Source organism: Phyllobates terribilis, unplaced genomic scaffold (assembly GCF_046119375.1).
Source record: "Phyllobates terribilis strain yellow unplaced genomic scaffold, ASM4611937v1 Scaffold_1__5_contigs__length_1240528914, whole genome shotgun sequence".
NCBI classification, from domain to species: Eukaryota; Metazoa; Chordata; class Amphibia; order Anura; family Dendrobatidae; genus Phyllobates; species Phyllobates terribilis.
The window spans coordinates 115,390,080-115,415,742 of NW_027362761.1; positions in this window are offsets into that span (position 1 = coordinate 115,390,080).

Sequence of the window (25,663 nt, forward strand, 5' to 3'; positions counted from 1 at the left end):
TCAAATTTTTTTTCAGAGCTAGATACAGATTAAAATTATTTTTAATTTTCAACATGGTGGAGGTTATTATAGATGGACTAATAGAACAAGTCCCACACACTGCTACAAGCCCAAAAATTTTTTCAGAGCTAGATGCAGATAAAAATTATTTTTAATTTTCAATCTGGTGGAGGTTAGTATAGATGGACTAATAGATCAAGTCCCACACACTGCTACAAGCCCAATTTTTTTTTTAGAGCTGAATACAGATTAAAATTATTTTTAATTTTCAACCTGGTGGAGGTTAGTATAGATGGACTAATAGAACAAGTCCCACACACTGCTATAAGCCCAATTTTTTTTCAGAGCTAGTTGCAAATAAAAATTATTTTTAATTTGCAACTTGGTGGAGGTTAGTATAGATGGACTAATAGAACAAGTCCCACACAGTGCTACAAGCCCAAATTTTTTTTTAGAGCTAGATGCAGATAAAATTATTTTTAATTTGCAACCTGGTGGAGGTTAGTATAGATGGACTAATAGAACAAGTCCCACACACTGCTACAAGCCCAAATTTTTTTCTGAGCTAGATGCAGATAAAAATTGTTTTTAATTTGCAACCTGGTGGAGGTTAGCATAGATTGACTAATAGAACAAGTCCCACACACTGCTACAAGCCCAATTTTTTTTTCAGAGCTAGATGCAGATAAAAATTATTTTTAATTTTCAACCTGGTGGAGGTTAGTATAGATGGACAAATAGAACAAGTCCCACACACTGCTACAAGCCCACATTTTTTTTCAGAGCTAGATGCAGATAAAAATTATTTTTAATTTGCAAACTGGTGGATTTTAGTACAGATGGACTAATAGAACAAGTCCCACACACTGCTACAAGCCCAAAATTTTTTTCAGAGCTAGATGCAGATAAAAATTATTTTTAATTTGCAACTTGGTGGAGGTTAGTATAGATTGACTAATAGAACAAGTCCCACACACTGCTACAAGCCCAATTTTTTTTTCAGAGCTAGATGCAGATAAAAATTATTTTTAATTTGCAACCTGGTGGAGGTTAGCATAGATGGACTAATAGAACAAGTCCCACACACTGCTACAAGCCCAAATTTTTTTTCAGAGATAGATACAGATTAAAATTATTTTTAATTTGCAACCTAGTGGAGGTTAGTATAGATGGACTAATAGAACAAGTCCCACACACTGCTACAAGCCCAAAAATTTTTTCAGAGCTAGATGCAGAAAAAAATTATTTTTAATTTTCAACCTGGTGGAGGTTAGTATAGATGGTCTAATAGAACAAGTCCCTCACACTGCTACAAGCCCAAATTTTTTTTCAGAGCTAGATGCAGATAAAAATTATTTTTAACTTGCAACCTGGTGGAGGTTAGTATAGATGGACTAATAGAACAAGTCCCACACACTGCTACAAACCCAATTTTTTTTCAGAGCTAGATGCAGATAAAAATTATTTTTAATTTGCAACCTGGTGGAGGTTAGTATAGATGGACTAATAGAACAAGTCCCACACACTTCTACAAGCCCACATTTTTTTTCAGAGCTAGATGCAGATAAAAATTATTTTTAATTTTCAACCTGGTGAAGGTTAGTATAGATGGATTAATAGAACAAGTCCCACACACTGCTACAAGCCCAAATATTTTTTCAGAGCTGGATACAGATTAAAATTATTTTTAATTTTCAAGCTGGTGGAGGTTAGTATAGATGGACTAATAGAACAAGTCCCACACAATGCTACAAGCCCAAATTTTTTTTCAGAGCTAGATGCAGATAAAAAATATTTTTAATTTGCAACCTGGTGGAGGTTAGTATAGATGGACTAATAGAAGAAGTCCCACACAATGCTAAAAGCCCAAATTTTTTTTCAGAGCCAGATACAGATTAAAATTATTTTTAATTTGCAACCTGGTGGAGGTTAGTATAGATGGACTAATAGAACAAGTCCCACACACTGCTACAAGCCCAAAAATTTTTTCAGAGCTGAATGCACATAAAAATTATTTTTCATTTTCAACCTGGTGGAGGTTAGTATAGATGGACTAATAGAACAAGTTCCACACACTGCTACAAGCCCAAATTTTTTTTCAGAGCTAGATGCAGATAAAAATTATTTTTAATTTGCAACCTGGTGGAGGTTAGTATAGATGGACTAATAGAACAAGTCCCACACAGTGATACAAGCCCAAATTTTTTTTAGAGCTAGATGCAGGTAAAAATTATTTTTAATTTGCAACCTGATGGAGGTTAGTATGGAAGGACTAATAGACCAAGTCCCACACACTGCTACAAGCCCAATTTTTTTTTCAGAGCTAGATGCAGATAAAATTATTTTTAATTTGCAACCTGGTGGAGGTTAGTATAGATGGACTAATAGAACAAGTTCCACACACTGCTACAAGCCCAATTTTTTTTTCAGAGCTAGATGCAGATAAAAATTATTTTTAATTTGCAACCTGGTGGAGGTTAGCATAGATGGACTAATAGAACAAGTCCCACACACTGCTACAAGCCCAATTTTTTTTTTCAGAGCTAGATGCAGATAAAAATTATTTTTAATTTGCAACTTGGTGGAGGTTAGTATAGATGGACTAATAGAACAAGTCCCACACAATGCTACAAGCCCAAATTTTTTTTCCGAGCTAGATGCAGATAAAAAATATTTTTAATTTGCAACCTGGTGGAGGTTAGTATAGATGGACTAATAGAACAAGTCCCACACACTGCTACAAGCTCAAATTTTTTTTCAGAGCTAGATACAGATTAAAATTATTTTTAATTTTCAACATGGTGGAGGTTATTATAGATGGACTAATAGAACAAGTCCCACACACTGCTACAAGCCCAAAAATTTTTTCAGAGCTAGATGCAGATAAAAATTATTTTTAATTTTCAATCTGGTGGAGGTTAGTATAGATGGACTAATAGATCAAGTCCCACACACTGCTACAAGCCCAATTTTTTTTTTAGAGCTGAATACAGATTAAAATTATTTTTAATTTTCAACCTGGTGGAGGTTAGTATAGATGGACTAATAGAACAAGTCCCACACACTGCTATAAGCCCAATTTTTTTTCAGAGCTAGTTGCAAATAAAAATTATTTTTAATTTGCAACTTGGTGGAGGTTAGTATAGATGGACTAATAGAACAAGTCCCACACAGTGCTACAAGCCCAAATTTTTTTTTAGAGCTAGATGCAGATAAAATTATTTTTAATTTGCAACCTGGTGGAGGTTAGTATAGATGGACTAATAGAACAAGTCCCACACACTGCTACAAGCCCAAATTTTTTTCTGAGCTAGATGCAGATAAAAATTGTTTTTAATTTGCAACCTGGTGGAGGTTAGCATAGATTGACTAATAGAACAAGTCCCACACACTGCTACAAGCCCAATTTTTTTTTCAGAGCTAGATGCAGATAAAAATTATTTTTAATTTTCAACCTGGTGGAGGTTAGTATAGATGGACAAATAGAACAAGTCCCACACACTGCTACAAGCCCACATTTTTTTTCAGAGCTAGATGCAGATAAAAATTATTTTTAATTTGCAAACTGGTGGATTTTAGTACAGATGGACTAATAGAACAAGTCCCACACACTGCTACAAGCCCAAAATTTTTTTCAGAGCTAGATGCAGATAAAAATTATTTTTAATTTGCAACTTGGTGGAGGTTAGTATAGATGGACTAATAGAACAAGTCCCACACACTGCTACAAGCCCAATTTTTTTTCAGAGCTAGATGCAGAAAAAAATTATTTTTAATTTGCAACCTGGTGTAGGTTAGTATAGATGGACTAATAGAACAAGTCCCACACAATGCTACAAGCCCAAATTTTTTTTCAGAGCTAGATGCAGATAAAAAATATTTTTAATTTGCAACCTGGTGGAGGTTAGTATAGATGGACTAATAGAACAAGTCCCACACACTGCTACAAGCCCAAATTTTTTTCTGAGCTAGATGCAGATAAAAATTATTTTTAATTTGCAACCTGGTGGAGGTTAGCATAGATGGACTAATAGAACAAGTCCCACACACTGCTACAAGCCCAAAAAATTTTTCAGAGCTAGATGCAGATCAAAATTATTTTTAATTTGCAACTTGGTGGAGGTTAGTATAGATGGACTAATAGAACAAGTCCCACACACTGCTACAAGCCCAATTTTTTTTCAGAGCTAGATGCAGAAAAAAATTAATTTTAATTTGCAACCTGGTGGAGGTTTGTATAGATGGACTATTAGAACAAGTCCCACACAATGCTACAAGCCCAAATTTTTTTTCAGAGCTAGATGCAGATAAAAAATATTTTTAATTTGCAACCTGGTGGAGGTTAGTATAGATGGACTAATAGAACAAGTCCCACACAATGCTACAAGCCCAAATTTTTTTTCAGAGCTAGATACAGATTAAAATTATTTTTAATTTGCAACCTGGTGGAGGTTAGTATAGATGGACTAATAGAACAAGTCCCACACACTGCTACAAGCCCAAAAAATTTTTTAGAGCTGAATGCACATAAAAATTATTTTTCATTTTCAACCTGGTAGAGTTTAGTATAGATGGACTAATAGAACAAGTCCCACACACTGCTGCAAGCCCAAATTTTTTTTCAGAGCTAGATGCAGATAAAAAAAATTTTTAATTTGCAACCTGGTGGAGGTTAGTATAGATAGACTAATAGAACAAGTCCCACACACTGCTACAAGCACAAATTTTTTTTCAGAGCTAGATGCAGATAAAAATTATTTTTAATTTGCAACCTGGTGGAGGTTAGTATAGATGGACTAATAGAAAAAGTCCCACACACTGCTACATGCCCCAAAATTTTTTCAGAGCTAGATGCAGTTAAAAATTATTTTTAATTTTCAACCTGGTGGAGGTTAGTATAGATGGACTAATAGAACAAGTCCCACACACTGCTACAAGCCCACATTTTTTTTCAGAGCTAGATGCAGATAAAAAATTATTTTTAATTTGCAACCTGGTGGATTTTAGTACAGATGGACTAATAGAACAAGTCCCACACACTGCTACAAGCCCCAAATTTTTTTCAGAGCTAGATGCAGATAAAAATTATTTTTAATTTGCAACTTGGTGGAGGTTAGTATAGATGGACTAATAGAACAAGTCCCACACACTGCTACAAGCCCAATTTTTTTTCAGAGCTAGATGCAGAAAAAAAATATTTTTAATTTGCAACCTGGTGGAGGTTAGTATAGATGGACTAATAGAACAAGTCCCACACAATGCTACAAGCCCAAATTTTTTTTCAGAGCTAGATACAGATTAAAATTATTTTTAATTTGCAACCTGGTGGAGGTTAGTATAGATGGACTAATAGAACAAGACCCACACACTGCTACAAGCCCAAAAAATTTTTCAGAGCTGAATGCACATAAAAATTACTTTTCATTTTCAACCTGGTGGAGGTTAGTATAGATGGACTAATAGAACAAGTCCCACACACTGCTACAAGCCCAAATTTTTTTTCAGAGCTAGATGCAGATAAAAATTATTTTTAATTTGCAACCTGGTGGAGGTTAGTATAGATGGACTAATAGAACAAGTCCCACACACTGCTACAAGCACAAATTTTTTTTCAGAGCTAGATGCAGATAAAAATTATTTTTAATTTGCAACCTGATGGAGGTTAGTATGGAAGGACTAATAGAACAAGTCCCACACACTGCTACAAGCCCAATTTTTTTTTCAGAGCTAGATGCAGATAAAATTATTTTTAATTTGCAACCTGGTGGAGGTTAGTATGGATGGACTAATAGAACAAGTCCCACACACTGCTACAAGCCCAAATTTTTTTCTGAGCTAGATGCAGATAAAAATTATTTTTAATTTGCAACCTGGTGGAGGTTAGCATAGATGGACTAATAGAACAAGTCCCACACACTGCTACAAGCCCAAATTTTTTTTCAGAGCTAGATGCAGAAAAAAATTATTTTTAATTTGCAACCTTGTGGAGGTTAGTATAGATGGACTAATAGAACAAGTCCCACACAATGCTACAAGCCCAAATTTTTTTTCAGAGCTAGATGCAGATAAAAAATATTTTTAATTTGCAACCTGGTGGAGGTTAGTATAGATGGACTAACAGAACAAGTCCCACACACTGCTACAAGCACAAATTTTTTTTCAGAGCTAGATACAGATTAAAATTATTTTTAATTTGCAACCTGGTGGAGGTTAGTATAGATGGACTAATAGAACAAGTCCCACACACTGCTACAAGCCCAAAAATTTTTTCAGAGCTGAATGCAGATAAAAATTATTTTTCATTTTCAACCTGGTGGAGGTTAGTATAGATGGACTAATAGAACAAGTCCCACACACTGCTACAAGCGCAAATTTTTTTTCACAGCTAGATACAGATAAAACTTATTTTTAATTTGCAACCTGTTGGAGGTTAGTATAGATGGACTAATAGAACAAGTCCCACACACTGCTACAAGCCCCAAAATTTTTTCAGAGCTAGATGCAGTTAAAAATTATTTTTAATTTTCAACCTGGTGGAGGTTAGTATAGATGGACTAATAGAACAAGTCCCACACCCTGCTACAAGCCCAATTTTTTTTTCAGAGCTGGATACAGATTAAAATTATTTTTAATTTTCAACCTGGTGGAGGTTAGTATAGATGGACTAATAGAACAAGTCCCACACACTGCTATAAGCCCAATTTTTTTTCAGAGCTAGATGCAAATAAAAATTATTTTTAATTTGCAACCTGGTGGAGGTTAGTATAGATGGACTAATAGAACAAGTCCAACACAGTGCTACAAGCCCAAATTTTTTTTAGACCTAGATGCAGATAAAAATTATTTTTAATTTGCAACCTGATGGAGGTTAGTATGGAAGGACTAATAGAACAAGTCCCACACACTGCTACAAGCCCAATTTTTTTTCAGAGCTAGATGCAGAAAAAAAATATTTTTAATTTGCAACCTGGTGGAGGTTAGTATATATGGACTAATAGAACAAGTCCCACACAATGCTACAAGCCCAAATTTTTTTTCAGAGCTAGATGCAGATAAAAAATATTTTTAATTTGCAACCTGGTGGAGGTTAGTATAGATGGACTAATAGAACAAGTCCCACACACTGCTACAAGCCCAATTTTTTTTTCAGACCTACATGCAGATAAAAATTATTTTTAATTTGCAACCTGGTGGAGGTTAGTATAGATGGACTAATAGAACAAGTCCCACACACTTCTACAAGCCCACATTTTTTTTCAGAGCTAGATGCAGATAAAAATTATTTTTAATTTGCAACCTGGTGAAGGTTAGTATAGATGGATTAATAGAACAAGTCCCACACACTGCTACAAGCCCAAATATTTTTTCAGAGCTGGATACAGATTAAAATTATTTTTAATTTTCAAGCTGGTGGAGGTTAGTATAGATGGACTAATAGAACAAGTCCCACACAATGCTACAAGCCCAAATTTTTTTTCAGAGCTAGATGCAGATAAAAAATATTTTTAATTTGCAACCTGGTGGAGGTTAGTATAGATGGACTAATAGAAGAAGTCCCACACAATGCTAAAAGCCCAAATTTTTTTTCAGAGCCAGATACAGATTAAAATTATTTTTAATTTGCAACCTGGTGGAGGTTAGTATAGATGGACTAATAGAACAAGTCCCACACACTGCTACAAGCCCAAAAATTTTTTCAGAGCTGAATGCACATAAAAATTATTTTTCATTTTCAACCTGGTGGAGGTTAGTATAGATGGACTAATAGAACAAGTTCCACACACTGCTACAAGCCCAAATTTTTTTTCAGAGCTAGATGCAGATAAAAATTATTTTTAATTTGCAACCTGGTGGAGGTTAGTATAGATGGACTAATAGAACAAGTCCCACACAGTGATACAAGCCCAAATTTTTTTTAGAGCTAGATGCAGGTAAAAATTATTTTTAATTTGCAACCTGATGGAGGTTAGTATGGAAGGACTAATAGACCAAGTCCCACACACTGCTACAAGCCCAATTTTTTTTTCAGAGCTAGATGCAGATAAAATTATTTTTAATTTGCAACCTGGTGGAGGCTAGTATAGATGGACTAATAGAACAAGTTCCACACACTGCTACAAGCCCAATTTTTTTTTCAGAGCTAGATGCAGATAAAAATTATTTTTAATTTGCAACCTGGTGGAGGTTAGCATAGATGGACTAATAGAACAAGTCCCACACACTGCTACAAGCCCAATTTTTTTTTTCAGAGCTAGATGCAGATAAAAATTATTTTTAATTTGCAACTTGGTGGAGGTTAGTATAGATGGACTAATAGAACAAGTCCCACACAATGCTACAAGCCCAAATTTTTTTTCCGAGCTAGATGCAGATAAAAAATATTTTTAATTTGCAACCTGGTGGAGGTTAGTATAGATGGACTAATAGAACAAGTCCCACACACTGCTACAAGCTCAAATTTTTTTTCAGAGCTAGATACAGATTAAAATTATTTTTAATTTTCAACCTGGTGGAGGTTAGTATAGATGGACTAATAGAACAAGTCCCACACACTGCTACAAGCCCAAAAATTTTTTCAGAGCTAGATGCAGATAAAAATTATTTTTAATTTTCAATCTGGTGGAGGTTAGTATAGATGGACTAATAGATCAAGTCCCACACACTGCTACAAGCCCAATTTTTTTTTTAGAGCTGAATACAGATTAAAATTATTTTTAATTTTAAAACCTGGTGGAGGTTAGTATAGATGGACTAATAGAACAAGTCCCACACACTGCTATAAGCCCAATTTTTTTTCAGAGCTAGTTGCAAATAAAAATTATTTTTAATTTGCAACTTGGTGGAGGTTAGTATAGATGGACTAATAGAACAAGTCCCACACAGTGCTACAAGCCCAAATTTTTTTTTAGAGCTAGATGCAGATAAAATTATTTTTAATTTGCAACCTGGTGGAGGTTAGTATAGATGGACTAATAGAACAAGTCCCACACACTGCTACAAGCCCAAATTTTTTTCTGAGCTAGATGCAGATAAAAATTGTTTTTAATTTGCAACCTGGTGGAGGTTAGCATAGATTGACTAATAGAACAAGTCCCACACACTGCTACAAGCCCAATTTTTTTTTCAGAGCTAGATGCAGATAAAAATTATTTTTAATTTTCAACCTGGTGGAGGTTAGTATAGATGGACAAATAGAACAAGTCCCACACACTGCTACAAGCCCACATTTTTTTTCAGAGCTAGATGCAGATAAAAATTATTTTTAATTTGCAAACTGGTGGATTTTAGTACAGATGGACTAATAGAACAAGTCCCACACACTGCTACAAGCCCAAAATTTTTTTCAGAGCTAGATGCAGATAAAAATTATTTTTAATTTGCAACTTGGTGGAGGTTAGTATAGATGGACTAATAGAACAAGTCCCACACACTGCTACAAGCCCAATTTTTTTTCAGAGCTAGATGCAGAAAAAAATTATTTTTAATTTGCAACCTGGTGTAGGTTAGTATAGATGGACTAATAGAACAAGTCCCACACAATGCTACAAGCCCAAATTTTTTTTCAGAGCTAGATGCAGATAAAAAATATTTTTAATTTGCAACCTGGTGGAGGTTAGTATAGATGGACTAATAGAACAAGTCCCACACACTGCTACAAGCCCAAATTTTTTTCTGAGCTAGATGCAGATAAAAATTATTTTTAATTTGCAACCTGGTGGAGGTTAGCATAGATGGACTAATAGAACAAGTCCCACACACTGCTACAAGCCCAAAAAATTTTTCAGAGCTAGATGCAGATCAAAATTATTTTTAATTTGCAACTTGGTGGAGGTTAGTATAGATGGACTAATAGAACAAGTCCCACACACTGCTACAAGCCCAATTTTTTTTCAGAGCTAGATGCAGAAAAAAATTAATTTTAATTTGCAACCTGGTGGAGGTTTGTATAGATGGACTATTAGAACAAGTCCCACACAATGCTACAAGCCCAAATTTTTTTTCAGAGCTAGATGCAGATAAAAAATATTTTTAATTTGCAACCTGGTGGAGGTTAGTATAGATGGACTAATAGAACAAGTCCCACACAATGCTACAAGCCCAAATTTTTTTTCAGAGCTAGATACAGATTAAAATTATTTTTAATTTGCAACCTGGTGGAGGTTAGTATAGATGGACTAATAGAACAAGTCCCACACACTGCTACAAGCCCAAAAAATTTTTTAGAGCTGAATGCACATAAAAATTATTTTTCATTTTCAACCTGGTAGAGTTTAGTATAGATGGACTAATAGAACAAGTCCCACACACTGCTGCAAGCCCAATTTTTTTTTCAGAGCTAGATGCAGATAAAAAAAATTTTTAATTTGCAACCTGGTGGAGGTTAGTATAGATAGACTAATAGAACAAGTCCCACACACTGCTACAAGCACAAATTTTTTTTCAGAGCTAGATGCAGATAAAAATTATTTTTAATTTGCAACCTGGTGGAGGTTAGTATAGATGGACTAATAGAACAAGTCCCACACACTGCTACATGCCCCAAAATTTTTTCAGAGCTAGATGCAGTTAAAAATTATTTTTAATTTTCAACCTGGTGGAGGTTAGTATAGATGGACTAATAGAACAAGTCCCACACACTGCTACAAGCCCACATTTTTTTTCAGAGCTAGATGCAGATAAAAAATTATTTTTAATTTGCAACCTGGTGGATTTTAGTACAGATGGACTAATAGAACAAGTCCCACACACTGCTACAAGCCCCAAATTTTTTTCAGAGCTAGATGCAGATAAAAATTATTTTTAATTTGCAACTTGGTGGAGGTTAGTATAGATGGACTAATAGAACAAGTCCCACACACTGCTACAAGCCCAATTTTTTTTCAGAGCTAGATGCAGAAAAAAAATATTTTTAATTTGCAACCTGGTGGAGGTTAGTATAGATGGACTAATAGAACAAGTCCCACACAATGCTACAAGCCCAAATTTTTTTTCAGAGCTAGATACAGATTAAAATTATTTTTAATTTGCAACCTGGTGGAGGTTAGTATAGATGGACTAATAGAACAAGACCCACACACTGCTACAAGCCCAAAAAATTTTTCAGAGCTGAATGCACATAAAAATTACTTTTCATTTTCAACCTGGTGGAGGTTAGTATAGATGGACTAATAGAACAAGTCCCACACACTGCTACAAGCCCAAATTTTTTTTCAGAGCTAGATGCAGATAAAAATTATTTTTAATTTGCAACCTGGTGGAGGTTAGTATAGATGGACTAATAGAACAAGTCCCACACACTGCTACAAGCACAAATTTTTTTTCAGAGCTAGATGCAGATAAAAATTATTTTTAATTTGCAACCTGATGGAGGTTAGTATGGAAGGACTAATAGAACAAGTCCCACACACTGCTACAAGCCCAATTTTTTTTTCAGAGCTAGATGCAGATAAAATTATTTTTAATTTGCAACCTGGTGGAGGTTAGTATGGATGGACTAATAGAACAAGTCCCACACACTGCTACAAGCCCAAATTTTTTTCTGAGCTAGATGCAGATAAAAATTATTTTTAATTTGCAACCTGGTGGAGGTTAGCATAGATGGACTAATAGAACAAGTCCCACACACTGCTACAAGCCCAAATTTTTTTTCAGAGCTAGATGCAGAAAAAAATTATTTTTAATTTGCAACCTTGTGGAGGTTAGTATAGATGGACTAATAGAACAAGTCCCACACAATGCTACAAGCCCAAATTTTTTTTCAGAGCTAGATGCAGATAAAAAATATTTTTAATTTGCAACCTGGTGGAGGTTAGTATAGATGGACTAACAGAACAAGTCCCACACACTGCTACAAGCACAAATTTTTTTTCAGAGCTAGATACAGATTAAAATTATTTTTAATTTGCAACCTGGTGGAGGTTAGTATAGATGGACTAATAGAACAAGTCCCACACACTGCTACAAGCCCAAAAATTTTTTCAGAGCTGAATGCAGATAAAAATTATTTTTCATTTTCAACCTGGTGGAGGTTAGTATAGATGGACTAATAGAACAAGTCCCACACACTGCTACAAGCGCAAATTTTTTTTCACAGCTAGATACAGATAAAACTTATTTTTAATTTGCAACCTGTTGGAGGTTAGTATAGATGGACTAATAGAACAAGTCCCACACACTGCTACAAGCCCCAAAATTTTTTCAGAGCTAGATGCAGTTAAAAATTATTTTTAATTTTCAACCTGGTGGAGGTTAGTATAGATGGACTAATAGAACAAGTCCCACACCCTGCTACAAGCCCAATTTTTTTTTCAGAGCTGGATACAGATTAAAATTATTTTTAATTTTCAACCTGGTGGAGGTTAGTATAGATGGACTAATAGAACAAGTCCCACACACTGCTATAAGCCCAATTTTTTTTCAGAGCTAGATGCAAATAAAAATTATTTTTAATTTGCAACCTGGTGGAGGTTAGTATAGATGGACTAATAGAACAAGTCCAACACAGTGCTACAAGCCCAAATTTTTTTTAGACCTAGATGCAGATAAAAATTATTTTTAATTTGCAACCTGATGGAGGTTAGTATGGAAGGACTAATAGAACAAGTCCCACACACTGCTACAAGCCCAATTTTTTTTCAGAGCTAGATGCAGAAAAAAAATATTTTTAATTTGCAACCTGGTGGAGGTTAGTATATATGGACTAATAGAACAAGTCCCACACAATGCTACAAGCCCAAATTTTTTTTCAGAGCTAGATGCAGATAAAAAATATTTTTAATTTGCAACCTGGTGGAGGTTAGTATAGATGGACTAATAGAACAAGTCCCACACACTGCTACAAGCCCAATTTTTTTTTCAGACCTACATGCAGATAAAAATTATTTTTAATTTGCAACCTGGTGGAGGTTAGTATAGATGGACTAATAGAACAAGTCCCACACAGAGCTACAATCCCAAATTTTTTTCAGAGCTAGATGCAGATAAAAAATATTTTTAATTTGCAACCTGGTGGAGGTTAGTATAGATGGACTAATAGAACAAGTCCCACACACTGCTACAAGCCCAAGTTTTTTTTCAGAGCTAGATGCAGATAAAAATTATTTTTAATTTGCAACCTGGTGGAGGTTAGTATAGATGGACTAATAGAAAAAGTCCCACACACTGCTACAAGCCCAATTTTTTCAGAGCTAGATGCAGATAAAAATTATTTTTAATTTGCAACATGGTGGATTTTAGTACAGATGGACTAATAGAACAAGTCCCACACACTGCTACAATTCCCAAATTATTTTCAGAGCTAGATGCAGATAAAAATTATTTTTAATTTGCAACTTGGTGGAGGTTAGTATAGATGGACTAATAGAACAAGTCCCACATACTGCTACAAGCCCAATTTTTTTCAGAGCTAGATGCAGATAAAAATTATTTTTAATTTGCAACCTGGTGGAGGTTAGTATAGATGGACTAATAGAACAAGTCCCACACAATGCTACAAGCCCAAATTTTTTTTCAGAGCTAGATGCAGATAAAAAATATTTTTAATTTGCAACCTGGTGGAGGTTAGTATAGATGGACTAATAGAACAAGTCCCACACACTGCTACAAGCCCAAATTTTTTTTCAGAGCTAGATACAGATTAAAATTATTTTTAATTTGCAACCTGGTGGAGGTTAGTATAGATGGACTAATAGAACAAGTCCCACACACTGCTACAAGCCCAAAAAAATTTTCAGAGCTGAATGCAGATAAAAATTATTTTTAATTTTCAACCTGGTGGAGGTTAGTATAGATGGACTAATAGAACAAGTCCCACACACTGCTACAAGCCCAAATTTTTTTTCAGAGCTAGATGCAGATAAAAATTATTTTTACTTTGCAACCTGATGGAGGTTAGTATAGAAGGACTAATAGAACAAGTCCCACACACTGCTACAAGCCCAATTTTTTTTTCAGAGCTAGATGCAGATAAAAATTAATTTTAATTTGCAACCTGGTGGAGGTTAGTATAGATGGACTAATAGAACAAGTCCCACACACTGCTACAAGCCCAAATTTTTTTTCAGAGCTAGATGCAGATAAAAATTATTTTTAATTTGCAACCTGATGGAGGTTAGTATAGATGGACTAATAGAACAAGTCCCACACACTGCTACAAGCCAAAATTTTTTTCTGAGCTAGATGCAGATAAAAATTATTTTTAATTTGCAACCTGGTGGAGGTTAGTATAGATGGACTAATAGAACAAGTCCCACACACTGCTACAATCCCAAATTTTTTTCAGAGCTAGATGCAAATAAAAATTATTTTTAATTTGCAAACTGGTAGAGTTTAGAATAGATGGACTAATAGAACAAGTCCCACACACTGCTACAAGCCCAAATTTTTTTTCAGAGCTAGATGCAGATAAAAATTATTTTTAATATGCAACCTGGTGGAGGTTAGTATAGATGGACTAATAGAACAAGTCCCACACACTGCTACAAGCGCAATTTTTTTTTCAGAGCTAGATGCAGATAAAAATTATTTTTAATTTGCAACCTGGTGGAAGTTAGTATAGATGGACTAATAGAACAAGTCCCACACACTGCTACAAGCCCCAAAAATTTTTCAGAGCTAGATGCAGTTAAAAATTATTTTAAATTTTCAACCTGGTGGAGGTTAGTATAGATTGACTAATAGAACAAGTCCCACACCCTGCTACAAGCCCAATTTTTTTTTCAGAGCTGGATACAGATTAAAATTATTTTTAATTTTCAACCTGGTGGAGGTTAGTATAGATGGACTAGTAGAACAAGTCCCACACACTGCTACAAGCCCAAGTTTTTTTTCAGAGCTCGATGCAGATAAAAATTATTTTTAATTTGCAACCTGGTGGATTTTAGTACAGATGGACTAATAGAACAAGTCCAACACAATGCTACAAGCCCAAAAAATTTGTCTGAGCTAGATGCAGATAAAAATTATTTTTAATTTGCAACTTGGTGGAGGTTAGTATAGATGGACTAATAGAACAAGTCCCACACACTGCTACAAGCCCAATTTTTCTTTCAGAGCTAGATGCAGATAAAAATTATTTTTAATTTGCAACCTGGTGGAGGTTAGTATAGATGGACTAATAGAACTAGTCCCACACAATGCTACAAGCCCAAATTTTTTTTCAGAGCTAGATGCAGATAAAAAATATTTTTAATTTGCAACCTGGTGGAGGTTAGTATAGATGGATTAATAGAACAAGTCCCACACACTGCTACAAGCCCAATTTTTTTTTTCAAAGCTAGATGCAGATAAAAATTATTTCTAATTTGCAACCTGGTGGAGGTTAGTATAGATGGACTAATAGAACAAGTCCCACACACTTCTACAAGCCCACATTTTTTTTCAGAGCTAGATGCAGATAAAAATTATTTTTAATTTGCAACCTGGTGAAAATTAGTATAGATGGACTAATAGAACAAGTCCCACACACTGCTACAAGCCCAACTTTTTTTTCAGAGCTAGATGCAGATAAAAATTATTTTAAATTTGCAACCTGGTGGAGGTTAGTATAGATGGACTAATAGAACAAGTCCCACACAGTGCTACAAGCCCAAATTTTTTTTTAGAGCTAGATGCAGGTAAAAATTATTTTTAATTTGCAACCTGATGGAGGTTAGTATGGAAGGACTAATAGACCAAGTCCCACACACTGTTACAAGCCCAATTTTTTTTTCAAAGCTAGATGCAGATAAAATTATTTTTAATTTGCAACCTGGTGGAGGTTAGTATAGATGGACTAATAGAACAAGTCCCACACACTGCTACAAGCCCAATTTTTTTTTCAGAGCTAGATGCAGATAAAAATTATTTTTAATTTGCAACCTGGTGGAGGTTAGCATAGATGGACTAATAGAACAAGTCCCACACACTGCTACAAGCCCAATTTTTTTTTCAGAGCGAGATGCAGATAAAAATTATTTTTAATTTTCAACCTGGTGGAGGTTAGTATAGATGGACTAATAGAACAAGTCCCACACACTGCTACAAGCCCAAAATTTTTTTCAGATCTAGATGCAGATAAAAATTATTTTTAATTTGCAACTTGGTGGAGGTTAGTATAGATGGAATAATAGAACAAGTCCCACACACTGCTACAAGCCCAATTTTTTTTCAGAGCTAGATGCAGAAAAAAATTATTTTTAATTTGCAACCTGGTGGAGGTTAGTATAGATGGACTAATAGAACAAGTCCCTCACACTGCTACAAGCCCAAATTTTTTTTCAGAGCTAGATGTAAATAAAAATTATTTTCAACTTGCAACCTGGTGGAGGTTAGTATGGATGGACTAATAGAACAAGTCCCACACACTGCTACAAGCCCAATTTTTTTTTCAGAGCTAGATGCAGATAAAAATTATTTTTAATTTGCAACCTGGTGGAGGTTAGTATAGATTCACTAATAGAACAAGTCCCACACACTTCTACAAGCCCACATTTTTTTTCAGAGCTAGATGCAGATAAAAATTATTTTTAATTTGCAACCTGGTGAAGGTTAGTATAGATGGACTAATAGAACAAGTCCCACACACTGCTACAAGCCCAAATATTTTTTCAGAGCTGGATACAGATTAAAATTATTTTTAATTTTCAAGCTGCTGGAGGTTAGTATAGATGGACTAATAGAACAAGTCCCACACACTGCTATAAGCCCAATTTTTTTTCAGAGCTAGATGCAAATAAAAATTATTTTTAATTTGCAACCTGGTGGAGGTTAGTATAGATGGACTAATAGAACAAGTCCCACACAGTGATACAAGCCCAAATTTTTTTTAGAGCTAGATGCAGGTAAAAATTATTTTTCATTTGCAGTCTGATGGAGGTTAGTATGGAAGGACTAATAGACCAAGTCCCACACACTGCTACAAGCCCAATTTTTTTTTCAGAGCTAGATGCAGATAAAAATTAATTTTAATTTGCAACCTGGTGGAGGTTAGTATAGATGGACTAATAGAACAAGTCCCACACACTGCTACAAGCCCAAATTTTTTTTCAGAGCTAGATGCAGATAAAAATTATTTTTAATTTGCAACCTGATGGAGGTTAGTATAGATGGACTAATAGAACAAGTCCCACACACTGCTACAAGCCAAAATTTTTTTCTGAGCTAGATGCAGATAAAAATTATTTTTAATTTGCAACCTGGTGGAGGTTAGTATAGATGGACTAATAGAACAAGTCCCACACACTGCTACAATCCCAAATTTTTTTCAGAGCTAGATGCAAATAAAAATTATTTTTAATTTGCAAACTGGTAGAGTTTAGAATAGATGGACTAATAGAACAAGTCCCACACACTGCTACAAGCCCAAATTTTTTTTCAGAGCTAGATGCAGATAAAAATTATTTTTAATATGCAACCTGGTGGAGGTTAGTATAGATGGACTAATAGAACAAGTCCCACACACTGCTACAAGCGCAATTTTTTTTTCAGAGCTAGATGCAGATAAAAATTATTTTTAATTTGCAACCTGGTGGAAGTTAGTATAGATGGACTAATAGAACAAGTCCCACACACTGCTACAAGCCCCAAAAATTTTTCAGAGCTAGATGCAGTTAAAAATTATTTTAAATTTTCAACCTGGTGGAGGTTAGTATAGATTGACTAATAGAACAAGTCCCACACCCTGCTACAAGCCCAATTTTTTTTTCAGAGCTGGATACAGATTAAAATTATTTTTAATTTTCAACCTGGTGGAGGTTAGTATAGATGGACTAGTAGAACAAGTCCCACACACTGCTACAAGCCCAAGTTTTTTTTCAGAGCTCGATGCAGATAAAAATTATTTTTAATTTGCAACCTGGTGGATTTTAGTACAGATGGACTAATAGAACAAGTCCAACACAATGCTACAAGCCCAAAAAATTTTTCTGAGCTAGATGCAGATAAAAATTATTTTTAATTTGCAACTTGGTGGAGGTTAGTATAGATGGACTAATAGAACAAGTCCCACACACTGCTACAAGCCCAATTTTTCTTTCAGAGCTAGATGCAGATAAAAATTATTTTTAATTTGCAACCTGGTGGAGGTTAGTATAGATGGACTAATAGAACTAGTCCCACACAATGCTACAAGCCCAAATTTTTTTTCAGAGCTAGATGCAGATAAAAAATATTTTTAATTTGCAACCTGGTGGAGGTTAGTATAGATGGATTAATAGAACAAGTCCCACACACTGCTACAAGCCCAATTTTTTTTTTCAAAGCTAGATGCAGATAAAAATTATTTTTAATTTGCAACCTGGTGGAGGTTAGTATAGATGGACTAATAGAACAAGTCCCACACACTTCTACAAGCCCACATTTTTTTTCAGAGCTAGATGCAGATAAAAATTATTTTTAATTTGCAACCTGGTGAAAATTAGTATAGATGGACTAATAGAACAAGTCCCACACACTGCTACAAGCCCAACTTTTTTTTCAGAGCTAGATGCAGATAAAAATTATTTTAAATTTGCAACCTGGTGGAGGTTAGTATAGATGGACTAATAGAACAAGTCCCACACAGTGCTACAAGCCCAAATTTTTTTTTAGAGCTAGATGCAGGTAAAAATTATTTTTAATTTGCAACCTGATGGAGGTTAGTATGGAAGGACTAATAGACCAAGTCCCACACACTGTTACAAGCCCAATTTTTTTTTCAAAGCTAGATGCAGATAAAATTATTTTTAATTTGCAACCTGGTGGAGGTTAGTATAGATGGACTAATAGAACAAGTCCCACACACTGCTACAAGCCCAATTTTTTTTTCAGAGCTAGATGCAGATAAAAATTATTTTTAATTTGCAACCTGGTGGAGGTTAGCATAGATGGACTAATAGAACAAGTCCCACACACTGCTACAAGCCCAATTTTTTTTTCAGAGCGAGATGCAGATAAAAATTATTTTTAATTTTCAACCTGGTGGAGGTTAGTATAGATGGACTAATAGAACAAGTCCCACACACTGCTACAAGCCCAAAATTTTTTTCAGATCTAGATGCAGATAAAAATTATTTTTAATTTGCAACTTGGTGGAGGTTAGTATAGATGGAATAATAGAACAAGTCCCACACACTGCTACAAGCCCAATTTTTTTTCAGAGCTAGATGCAGAAAAAAATTATTTTTAATTTGCAACCTGGTGGAGGTTAGTATAGATGGACTAATAGAACAAGTCCCTCACACTGCTACAAGCCCAAATTTTTTTTCAGAGCTAGATGTAAATAAAAATTATTTTCAACTTGCAACCTGGTGGAGGTTAGTATGGATGGACTAATAGAACAAGTCCCACACACTGCTACAAGCCCAATTTTTTTTTCAGAGCTAGATGCAGATAAAAATTATTTTTAATTTGCAACCTGGTGGAGGTTAGTATAGATTCACTAATAGAACAAGTCCCACACACTTCTACAAGCCCACATTTTTTTTCAGAGCTAGATGCAGATAAAAATTATTTTTAATTTGCAACCTGGTGAAGGTTAGTATAGATGGACTAATAGAACAAGTCCCACACACTGCTACAAGCCCAAATATTTTTTCAGAGCTGGATACAGATTAAAATTATTTTTAATTTTCAAGCTGCTGGAGGTTAGTATAGATGGACTAATAGAACAAGTCCCACACACTGCTATAAGCCCAATTTTTTTTCAGAGCTAGATGCAAATAAAAATTATTTTTAATTTGCAACCTGGTGGAGGTTAGTATAGATGGACTAATAGAACAAGTCCCACACAGTGATACAAGCCCAAATTTTTTTTAGAGCTAGATGCAGGTAAAAATTATTTTTCATTTGCAGTCTGATGGAGGTTAGTATGGAAGGACTAATAGACCAAGTCCCACACACTGCTACAAGCCCAATTTTTTTTTCAGAGCTAGATGCAGATAAAAAATATTTTTACTTTGCAACCTGGTGGAGGTTAGTATAGATGGACTAATAGAACACGTCCCACACAATGCTATGAGCCCAAATTTTTTTCTGAGCTAGATGCAGATAAAAATTATTTTTAATTTGTAACCTGGTGGAGGTTAGCATAGATGGACTAATAGAACAAGTCCCACACACTGCAATAAGCCCAATTTTTTTTCAGAGCTAGATGCAGATAAAAAATATTTTTAATTTGCAACCTGGTGGAGGTTAGTATAGATGGACTAATAGAACAAATCCCACACACTGCTAGAAGCCCAAATTTTTTTTCAGAGCTAGATACAGATTAAAATTATTTTTAATTTGCAACCTGGTGGAGGTTAGTATACATGGACTAATAGAACAAGTCCCACAATCTGCTACAAGCCCAAAAAATTTTTCAGAGCTAGATGCAGATAAAAATTATTTTTAATTTTCAACCTGGTGGAGGTTAGTATAGATGGTCTAATAGAACAAGTCCCACAGACTGCTACAAGCCCAAATTTTTTTTCAGAGCTAGATGCAGAAAAAAAATATTTTTAATTTGCAACCTGGTGGAGGTTAGTATAGATGGACTAATAGAACAAGTCCCTCACACTGCTACAAGCCCAAATTTTTTTTCAGAGCTAGATGTAGATAAAAATTATTTTTAACTTGCAACCTGGTGGAGGTTAGTATGCATGGACTAATAGAACAAGTCCCACACACTGCTACAAGCCCAATATTTTTTTCAGAGCTAGATGCAGATAAAAATTATTTTTAATTTGCAACCTGGTGGAGGTTAGTATAGATTCACTAATAGAACAAGTCCCACACACTTCTACAAGCCCACATTTTTTTTCAGAGCTAGATGCAGATAAAAATTATTTTTAATTTGCAACCTGGTGAAGGTTAGTATAGATGGACTAATAGAACAAGTCCCACACACTGCTACAAGCCCAAATATTTTTTCAGAGCTGGATACAGATTAAAATTATTTTTAATTTTCAAGCTGCTGGAGGTTAGTATAGATGGACTAATAGAACAAGTCCCACACACTGCTATTAGTCCAATTTTTTTTCAGAGCTAGATGCAAATAAAAATTATTTTTAATTTGCAACCTGGTGGAGGTTAGTATAGATGGACTAATAGAACAAGTCCCACACAGTGATACAAGCCCAAATTTTTTTTAGAGCTAGATGCAGGTAAAAATTATTTTTCATGTGCAATCTGATGGAGGTTAGTATGGAAGGACTAATAGACTAAGTCCCACACACTGCTACAAGCCCATTTTTTTTTTCAGAGCTAGATGCAGATAAAAAATATTTTTACTTTGCAACCTGGTGGAGGTTAGTATAGATGGACTAATAGAACACGTCCCACACAATGCTATGAGCCCAAATGTTTTCTGAGCTAGATGCAGATAAAAATTATTTTTAATTTGTAACCTGGTGGAGGTTAGCATAGATGGACTAATAGAACAAGTCCCACACACTGCTACAAGCCCAAATTTTTTTTCAGAGCTAGATGCAGATAAAAATTATTTTTAATTTTCAACCTGGTGGAGGTTAGTATAGATGGACTAATAGAACAAGTCCCACACACTGCTACAAGCCCACATTTTTTTTCAGAGCTAGATGCAGATAAAAATTATTTTTAATTTGCAACCTGGTGGATTTTAGTACAGATGGACTAATAGAACAAGTCCCAGACACTGCTACAAGCCCAAAATTTTTTTCAGAGCTAGATGCAGAAAAAAATAATTTTTAATTTGCAACCTGGTGGAGGTTAGTATGAAAGGACTAATAGAACAAGTCCCACACACTGCTACAAGCCCAATTTTTTTTCAGAGTTGGATACAGATTAAAATTATTTTTAATTTTCAACCTGGTGGAGGTTAGTATAGATGGACTAACAGAACAAGTCCCACACACTGCAATAAGCCCAATTTTTTTTCAGAGCTAGTTGCAAATAAAAATTATTTTTAATTTGCAACCTGGTGGAGGTTAGTATAGATGGACTAATAGAACAAGTCCCACACAGTGCTACAAGCCCAATTTTTTGTTAGAGCTAGATGCAGATAAAAATTATTTTTAATTTGCAACCTGATGGAGGTTAGTATGAAAGGACTAATAGAACAAGTCCCACACACTGCTAGAAGCCCAATTTTTTTTTCAGAGCTAGATGCAGATAAAATTATTTTAAATTTGCAACCTGGTAGAGGTTAGTATAGATGGACTAATAGAACAAGTCCCACACACTGCTACAAGACCAAATTTTTTTCTGAGCTAGATGCAGATAAAAATTATTTTTAATTTGCAACCTGGTGGAGGTTAGCATAGATTCACTAATAGAACAAGTCCCACACACTGCTACAAGCCCAATTTTTTTTTCAGAGCTATATGCAGATAAAAATTATTTTTAATTTTCAACCTGGTGGAGGTTAGTATAGATGGACAAATAGAACAAGTCCCACACACTGCTACAAGCCCACATTTTTTTTCAGAGCTAGATGCAAATAAAAATGATTTTTAATTTGCAACCTGGTGGAGGTTAGTATAGATGGACTAATAGAACAAGTCCCACACAGTGCTACAAGCCCAAATTTTTTTTTAGAGCTAGATGCAGATAAAAATTATTTTTAATTTGCAACCTGATGGAGGTTAGTATGGAAGGACTAATAGAACAAGTCCCACACACTGCTACAAGCCCAATTTTTTTTTCAGAGCTAGATGCAGATAAAATTATTTTTAATTTGCAACCTGGTGGAGGTTAGTATAGATGGACTAATAGAACAAGTCCCACACACTGCTACAAGCCCAAATTTTTTTCTGAGCTAGATGCAGATAAAAGATATTTTTAATTTGCAACCTGGTGGAGGTTAGTATAGATTCACTAATAGAACAAGTCCCACACACTGCTACAAGCCCAAATTTTTTTCAGAGCTAGATGCAGATAAAAATTATTTTTAATTTGCAACTTGGTGGAGGTTAGTATAGATGGACTAATAGAACAAGTCCCACACACTGCTACAAGCCCAATTTTTTTTCAGAGATAGATGCAGAAAAAAATTATTTTTAATTTGCAACCTGTTGTAGGTTAGTATAGATGGACTAATAGAACAAGTCCCACACAATGCTACAAGCCCAAAATTTTTTTTCCGAGCTAGATGCAGATAAAAAATATTTTTAATTTGCAACCTGGTGGAGGTTAGTATAGATGGACTAATAGAACAAGTCCCACACACTGCTACAAGCCCAAATTTTTTTTCAGAGCTAGATACAGATTAAAATTATTTTTAATTTGCAACCTGGTGGAGGTTAGTATAGATGGACTACTAGAACAAGTCCCACACACTGCTACAAGCCCAACAATTTTTTCAGAGCTAGATGCAGATAAAAATTATTTTTAATTTTCAACCTGGTGGAGGTTAGTATAGATGGACTAATAGAACAAGTCCCACACACTGCTACAAGCCCACATTTTTTTTCAGAGCTAGATGCAGATAAAAATTATTTTTAATTTGCAACCTGGTGGATTTTAGTACAGATGGACTAATAGAACAAGTCCCAGACACTGCTACAAGCCCAAAATTTTTTTCAGAGCTAGATGCAGAAAAAAATAATTTTTAATTTGCAACCTGGTGGAGGTTAGTATGAAAGGACTAATAGAACAAGTCCCACACACTGCTACAAGCCCAATTTTTTTTTCAGAGCTGGATACAGATTAAAATTATTTTTAATTTTCAACCTGGTGGAGGTTAGTATAGATGGACAAATAGAAATAGTCCCACACACTGCTACAAGCCCACATTTTTTTTCAGAGCTAGATGCAAATAAAAATGATTTTTAATTTGCAACCTGGTGGAGGTTAGTATAGATGGACTAATAGAACAAGTCCCACACAGTGCTACAAGCCCAAATTTTTTTTTAGAGCTAGATGCAGATAAAAATTATTTTTAATTTGCAACCTGATGGAGGTTAGTATGGAAGGACTAATAGAACAAGTCCCACACACTGCTACAAGCCCAATTTTTTTTTCAGAGCTAGATGCAGATAAAATTATTTTTAATTTGCAACCTGGTGGAGGTTAGTATAGATGGACTAATAGAACAAGTCCCACACACTGCTACAAGCCCAAATTTTTTTCTGAGCTAGATGCAGATAAAAGTTATTTTTAATTTGCAACCTGGTGGAGGTTAGTATAGATGGACTAATAGAACAAGTCCCACACACTGCTACAAGCCCAAAATTTTTTTCAGATCTAGATGCAGATAAAAATTATTTTTAATTTCTACTTGGTGGAGGTTAGTATAGATGGAATAATAGAACAAGTCCCACACACTGCTACAAGCCCAATTTTTTTTCAGAGCCAGATGCAGATAAAAAATATTTTTAATTTGCAACCTGGTGGAGGTTAGTATAGATTCACTAATAGAACAAGTCCCACACACTGCTACAAGCCCAAATTTTTTTTCAGAGCTAGATGCAGATAAAAATTATTTTTAATTTGCAACTTGGTGGAGGTTAGTATAGATGGACTAATAGAACAAGTCCCACACACTGCTACAAGCCCAATTTTTTTTCAGAGATAGATGCAGAAAAAAATTATTTTTAATTTGCAACCTGGTGTAGGTTAGTATAGATGGACTAATAGAACAAGTCCCACACAATGCTACAAGCCCAAAATTTTTTTTCTGAGCTAGATGCAGATAAAAAATATTTTTAATTTGCAACCTGGTGGAGGTTAGTATAGATGGACTAATAGAACAAGTCCCACACACTGCTACAAGCCCAAATTTTTTTTCAGAGATAGATACAGATTAAAATTATTTTTAATTTGCAACCTGGTGGAGGTTAGTATAGATGGACTACTAGAACAAGTCCCACACACTGCTACAAGCCCAACAATTTTTTCAGAGCTAGATGCAGATAAAAATTATTTTTAATTTTCAACCTGGTGGAGGTTAGTATAGATGTACTAATAGAACAAGTCTCACACACTGCTACAAGCCCAATTTTTTTTTCAGAGCTGGATACAGATTAAAATTATTTTTAATTTTCAACCTGGTGGAGGTTAGTATAGATGGACTAATAGAACAAGTCCCACACACTGCAATAAGCCCAATTTTTTGTCAGAGCTAGTTGCAAATAAAATTTATTTTTAATTTGCAACCTGGTGGAGGTTAGTATAGATGGACTAATAGAACAAGTCCCACACAGTGCTACAAGCCTAAATTTTTTTTAGAGCTCGATGCAGATAAAAATTATTTTTAATTTGCAACCTGATGGAGGTTAGTATGGAAGGACTAATAGAACAAGTCCCACACACTGCTAGAAGCCCAATTTTTTTTTCAGAGCTAGATGCAGATAAAATTATTTTTAATTTGCAACCTGGTGGAGGTTAGCATAGATTCACTAATAGAACAAGTCCCACACACTGCTACAAGCCCAATTTTTTTTTCAGAGCTAGATGCAGATAAAAATTATTTTTAATTTTCAATCTGGTGGAGGTTAGTATGGATGGACAAATAGAACAAGTCCCACACACTGCTACAAGCCCACATATTTTTTCAGAGCTAGATGCAGATAAAAATTATTTTTAATTTGCAACCTGGTGGATTTTAGTACAGATGGACTAATAGAACAAGTCCCACACACTGCTACAAGCCCAAAATTTTTTTCAGAGCTAGATGCAGATAAAAATTATTTTTAATTTGCAACTTGGTGGAGGTTAGTATAGATGGACAAATAGAACAAGTCCCACA